The sequence below is a fragment of the Zonotrichia albicollis genome, chromosome 1 (genome assembly GCF_047830755.1).
Source record: "Zonotrichia albicollis isolate bZonAlb1 chromosome 1, bZonAlb1.hap1, whole genome shotgun sequence".
NCBI classification, from domain to species: Eukaryota; Metazoa; Chordata; class Aves; order Passeriformes; family Passerellidae; genus Zonotrichia; species Zonotrichia albicollis.
The window spans coordinates 99,403,289-99,410,356 of NC_133819.1; positions in this window are offsets into that span (position 1 = coordinate 99,403,289).

The window sequence follows — 7,068 nt, forward strand, 5'->3', positions numbered from 1 at the left end:
GAATTAAAAAAGGCTTGACTGGGTCAGATTTTGAGTAGAAAACATCTGCAGCTTTTTCTGGGAGAGGGAAAAAAACCCTGAAGTGCTTTACAAAGTGGGATCATAGTACAGCATTAATAAAAATTTACATTACACTTGTAAGAAGATTAAATATAATTTATTTCACTATTCAGTAAATAATATAAAAATATATTATTTAACTTATGAAATAAGATTAATATAGAATTTATTATTATACCTTCTATTTTAATTTTTTGTATTTGTAATTATTAGTAAATTTCTTGCATGGCAAGCACTTGAGTTTAAATTTCTTCCTTGCTTATCGGCATGAAAAATACATCCTTACATCACTTTTTTTAGTTGTCTTTGCTTGAGGCTGTGCCTGCAACTTACAAAAACTATCAAAGGAAAATGGTGACTGAGATTCAAACTGTATTGAGCTAGAGGGATACAGCATTCTTTTAAAGTTTACTTTAGAACTTCAAGTCAAGAATTTTTTAAAAAAATTCAGTCAGTTTCAGTCATCTCTAATACATGAAACAGCATTTGAGTTTTGCTAGTGAGTTTATGTTTGCTTTCAACAAGATTTGCAAAAAGTCTCTCAAAGAGGAGAGGAACAAAGAGCCTTTAAAGTCCAATAGCAACCTGGAATGATTTTAAGGTTGAAGTGGAAGTTAACATTTTTCTTTGTCACTTTTTTGCAAAGAAGTAATATTTTGCAATGCAAAATGTTTTGCTTGCTGTATAGTTTCTCAGAGAAAGAATCCATAAAGTTTAATAAAATAATAATTTGGCCATTATAAGGACTACAAAAAAGTTAAAAATATTAATTTCTTCCACAATAGGAAAAAAAAAAAGTGAAACCAGAATTTTTTGGCATTGGATTATGGAAACAAATACTAGGGGTTTGGTGTATATACATTTTGGTTGTGGACAAATGCTCTTCATTCCATCACAATTTAATAGTTTAAATTTCCTTTATCACTTCCTGGTTTGTAGTGTGGGAGAATCTCCATATTTCCTTTTTGGGCATCCACCCTTGTTACCTACTAGCAAGGATGGTAGAATTTCTCAACTATCTAGTTGGTTTAGTATTTCTCTTTGGCATTACATGCTGCAACAAGAAAAAAAGCCTGAGTCACACCTATGCATATTTGCTGAAGTTGCAACAACCTCTGTCCTGTGATCTCCAAATCTCACAAGGGGTTAAGACTGCATCATATCTGCTTTTCTTTACACACCCATGTGAACCCACAGAAGGGAAAGGAAATGTGAGGGAAATGTTTGTTTGAGACCATTATAAAATAATCTTCTCCCAAAAGTATTTCTATGAATTTCCACTGCATTGCACTACTTGTTTAACTAGTTAACTCTTGAATTTAGGTGGAATTAGAGTAGTTTTTATTTATTTAGTTTCTGGTAAATGCTAAGAAATTTGGCACACTATTTTTGAGTGACAGCACTTTTCTTGAAAGAAACAACAATGCAATTGTATATGATACATATCACTTCATATCTGAGAAAAGAAATCATCTGTATTAAAAATGTTGTATAATGAGTCTTTCTAACTTTATAATGTTATAGAAATTTGAAGAGTGTTTGTACCTTTTTTCTTATTTTGTCTTAGAAAATAATTTTGTGAAGCTGAAATTTTGTGTTCTACTATTGTAAAAAGCCTTGTGAGAATTGACGTTGTACTTTGCTTCAAAGGAATCTTTTATGGCACTCAAAAAGAAGCTCAAATACTTTCATCAACCTTTGTGTTATTTTTTAGAAGCAGGTGTTTCAAAAACCATAAGTAGAATCCACATTAAATGCTTTGTTTCTTGAACCCACACAGTCATCCCTGCCAATCTACTGAATTCTTGCCTGTGAGAAAACATATTTTCCAAAATCAGCATCTGTGCCAGTATCATAAAGGAATAATAAAGGGTTAGAAAATTACTAGAGCTTTTTCTTTCAAGAATTCCACAAAGAAAACTTTCTCCAAAATGAAACCCACATATCACATTGTGCCTTTACCTCTTCCATGTATGAGGTGTAAAGGAAAAAATTAAATCTTTCAATTGTTTCAGTAGAGGACACAGTTCTTTAAGGTGTTGAGTGCCAGCTGAAAGCTAAGCCAAGTGCATAGAATTCTTTTGGGATGTCAGCAAAACTTTGACAATGGTTAGCATTTATGAAAGAAAATTACTTAGTTTTTCCTCCAATGGCAGAATTCAGAGACCCCTTATTTCCACGCAGGCCTGATAATATGAAAATTAACGCAAATAAAAATCCAAGTTGAAATCTTGTCCCCACGTGTATTGGAGGATAGATTAGGGAAGGCAGCATATGGCCCTGTTGTTATTCTGATTACCCCTGAACACTTATTATTGCATTACCCTTGCCAGGGGTTGCACTCTTATATACCTTAGAGATATCAAATATTTCACCCTCACAGTTCAGTTGATGGATTTCTACCCTAATAGTAAATCCCAGCTAATGAACTGAGCATTCTATTACATTACTGCCTGTATCCCACTTAGGATTCTTATTTTTTTATAAGCTCAAGTGGAGCCATCACAGCAAAGAATTCAGCCCATGAAATTCAAATTTTTGGTGTTTTCTGATTATAATTTTTTGAGTTCAGTGTAAACAACATGTGATATTAAAAATGTGCTATATAAGGCATAACTTACTATTCAGGCCCATGGGCTCCCCCTTGTTTAGAGATATGCTTCAGGTCCAGTGATGCCACATATGGCTTTCCAATTTAAATAATGTGAAATATATTTACTACTACCCAAATCTATACAGATAATTAATGTGTCATTTCTATGTTATTCTAATGTGTCAACTTCTGTGTCATTTTTGGCAAGTTTTGTCAGTAATTGATTCAACTTTTACTCACACTTCATTTAAACTGTTAACATTTCTATGCTGGCAGAGGAATAAATAAACAATCATACAGCTATAAGCAATTATAAAAACTGATTAACTGGTGTAATCACAACATGAATTTCTTTGCCTGTTTGTCACATTGTATTTGACTTCAGTGTGGTATATGTTCAGTGAAAGGCCCTTCAGATATTAGCCCAGGAGGTGCAGACTTCAGCTTCTGCAGGATTTTCAGCTCTGTTGTGGGCTCTAGGAGATGATTTCTTGGGTAACCTTGTAAACAATGGGGTAAAATATTTACAGAAAGAGCCAGGTGACCTTCCTCTCACCTGGGAAATGAGCTGTATGTACAAGCACTCAGAGGTAGCTGCAGCTTTTCTCCACATTTCAGCTATCACAGGCAGCAATTTCTTGGGCACCATGATCCCAGGAACCTATGATGAAGACATAACACAGAGACTTAATGGATTTGTAGGCCTTTCTGGTTATACAGATCCTGCTGAAACTTAAGTCCTTTAGCATTCCTTAAATACTTAGGGAATATACTCCCTCACCTTGACAAGAAGAAAGCTGTTGAGAGCCTTGAGAATTTGCATTTATTTTATTTTTTTTAAGTTTATTGTGTTTTGTTATTCATGCTGACATTTATGACTTTAAAGTAAGCGCTTTCTTTTTGTTTGGTTTTTAGGCTTGTAAAAAGTAAAGAATTAGCCTGCTGACAGTTGATACCCAGTTGGAAACAAATAGCTTTCCTTTTCTGAAAGCAGACAGTTCTAGCAAATTTGGTTTATATAAAACCTACAGTACAGCAAAACCAGAGTCCTACTACTACACTGGAAACAAGATCTGGTTTTCTTCATAATTTTCTTCTTTTTCTTCTTTATGTTTTGTCTGTGAGTACATAAATCTATTCCTTATTATTTATTTTTCATGCTATACATGTAATAAGGGCTTTGGAAATTGAATGATATTTTGAATATATTGAAACTTCCTGCATTTAATTTTCTGGATTTTGCCTCAGTTCTTGTCAGAAATATGCTTTGGGCATTTAATAAGTCTCTGTGTCCCATACCTGATGTGCCATATGTGCTTGCCTGCAGGTTTTTAATTTACAGCAAGGTATCCTGCTAATGAAATCTCTTTCTACATTGTTTCTCTTTCCTTAATAATCCACCCAGGTATTGCCATAGTTCTTGTCAAAAATAAAAAAAAAGTCCTTAACTCCAGTACTAAATTTTCTGCAAGAATATGAACCCAGAAGTAGGAACTGAAAATTTGCTTACACATGTAGTTGTCATATCCTCTCAATACAGGGGTCTCAAGTTGATTGGCAATAAAAAAATAAATTAAGAACATTTTAATTTTGTATCTGTTTTATCTTTATACATTACTTCACTGTTTCATTTAATCTGTACACTGCTTAACAACTTTTTTTTTTCCCTGTTGTGCCTTTACAATGTTGCCCTATAAAACGTCCTTTTTTTCCCCCCTTTCATCTCCCTTATTTCTCCTTTTTAATTAGTGAAAATTTAACTTCAACAAACTTTCTTCAAGGTTACCCTGATGTGAAGGAAAGTGGTCTCATTTTCCTTGCAGACAGGCTAATTATTCAAAGCTTCAGAGATCTTGTTACTCTGCCTATACAAATGTTGAACCCGTAGGAGATTCTTAATCTGAGAAGTACCTTGGCAGTTGCCACTTCTGTTGTTCTCCTGATTGAACTCTAGGGAAGAGGTTGCCTCCAAGCAATATAAATATGCATTTTTAATAATACTTATAAAAAGAGATCTGGAGAAACCAAGAATAAGCAAAAAAAAAAAGGTATGTTGTTCCATTATATCACTTTGAATGGTCCCATTATATTTTAGTTATTGCATTTGAGACATTTAATTCAAGGCAGTGATTACAGAGTGATCAAGTGCCTCCTTTTAATTAAGGCTTCAATAAGAGTTCCATTAGAAGCCTGCATGTCTTCTTTCTTCCTCTCCTCCCTCCCCTTCTTTTTCTTTTTACCTCTGGGTATTATTTTTATCTTTTTTTTTTTTTTTTCCAAATGAACTTTTAAAGGGAATTAAAACTGTCCTCAAAGTATGAATAAAATTGATCAAGTTGTTCCCTAGAGAGTAATTCAGAATTTCTCTTTTTAAATGGATTCCAGGTAGGTAATTCTTTTCTCCTGTGAGAACTGCTGATAATCAATTTTCTGTGGGGGAAGTAAAAATAGTAATGCATGCTTATCCTCAGTTCCTCCAGAAATCTAACCTTTGTTTTGTATGCAACCATGCAAATGATAGGTTTTTTTACATGGTTTAGTTCATGTGAAAGGTGGTCCCTAAGCACAGCAGGAGTGGAAGGGAACCAAGACATCCAGAATGAGGCTTAAACTGCTTATTCAAGTTCTCTAGTTGCTGTCCCACAGATGTTACACAGACTTTTACTGTCCTGATATGTAAATTCATGCTGTGTTAAATGCTTAAACTAATGACTCATCACCTCCAGTTCTGGTAAGAATCCAGAAGCTGAGCCCACTTCATACTGAGCATGTCATGGAGTAACATGGCTGAAGGTTCAGAGGCAAATTCAGAGGTTTGTTGACAGGCTGGTTAAAAAGACTGGAAACTGAGGACAATATTTAGCCCACATTTTGTCAAATAACTCTCACATGACGTGTTTTTATCTCTCCAACATATTTAGTCTCTTCATTTACTGCACTTCTTTCCAGATCATGGTACTATTTTGTAGAGGGTAAAGGGAAAATTAAGAGGGTAAAGAACACAGACTTAAAATGCTCAGAGTGGATCTAACTGGGGATTCTTTCCTGCAAAGTTATGAACTGCATGGGAGAGAGATTGATCTGTAGTGCAACATTGTAAACTGCTTTCAAAATCATTCTCTATTGCAGAATGGATATGTTCTTAAAGTATTGACTTAGAAAACTTTTCCTGTCACATTTATGCTTGAAGATTTACGTTTAGTTGGTGGTGTCTTTTTTGGCTTTCTAAAGAGCTGTTTGTTTGGGAGTTTTTTGTTGGTTGTTTTGTTGCATTTTGCTTCTCTCACATAAAGTGATTGGGATCAAGTTTACTACAGAAAACTACAGAAATTTTAGGGAGTTTGAGAATAATTCAAAAGGGCTTTACAGCAGTTTTAGGAGAACCAGAAGATCTGATGGCTTATTCAGAGGCTATATAGTTGTATAAAAATATTCACATTTAATAGTGTTTATTTCTTCAAGTAGTGAATGTTTCTGGTATTATGGTCCTATTATAGCATTTGTATTATGGTCATGTATTTCTTTGCTTGACATTCTTGGAATTTTAAAGAGAACAGAATAACACAGGACAAAGTCATTGATTTCTCTAATCTGCTGGTCCTAAACTTGTTGCCATTTTGAAGCAAAGAGCTTCATGTATATTTGATTGCTGAAGCTGAGCAGCAGGTCACTGCATGGGATGTGCGAGCTCTTATTTCACTCCCACGTTGTCAAGTGATCCCTTGTGCCAAGCTGATGGCTCACAAAAAGCCTTCTCTCCTAACTGCATAAACAGGAATTGGCTGTTTGTAAGGGGATATGCAAAACACTGTTTGCTTTTTATTGACATTTCTCTTCCTGCAGCACATTTCAAGAAAGGTCATTCCTTCTGTTCCTTCTGTTTCTTCTATTGATGATTCAAATTACACTGTGTTCTGAATAGAAATACAATGCCATTAACACCCCATGGTGATAACCTTTATTTTAATGAAATATTAATTCCTAAAAACTAGCAAGCTGCTGAGAGGGGTGGCGTGGGGATAGGTGGGCTGGCATGTATAAATTAGGCTGATTGAAGCTAAAGGGACAGGAATAGAGTGGCTCAATGTGGAAGCCTTCAACCAGTCCTTCTTTTCTGAGTATTTAGGTGGATTTAAATAATAAGAGGTTCTTAGGGAGCGTTTTGGCAGACAATTTAATCATCCTCTCTCACATTAATTGTCTTTAAATATTAAGTTTTCTTTGACATTAAGATCTTCGGGACAAGAAGCAAGCCTTTATATATTCCCTTACAGAGGCAAGTGGAGTTCTGCATATTTTTAAGTCTGAGCACTTTTATATAATGAACATTAATTAAAATAGATATTTCACCTCCCCTTACTCCTTCCAATAGTCTGGCAATTGAGGGTTTTAAAGATAAAAAATTATATTGTTAA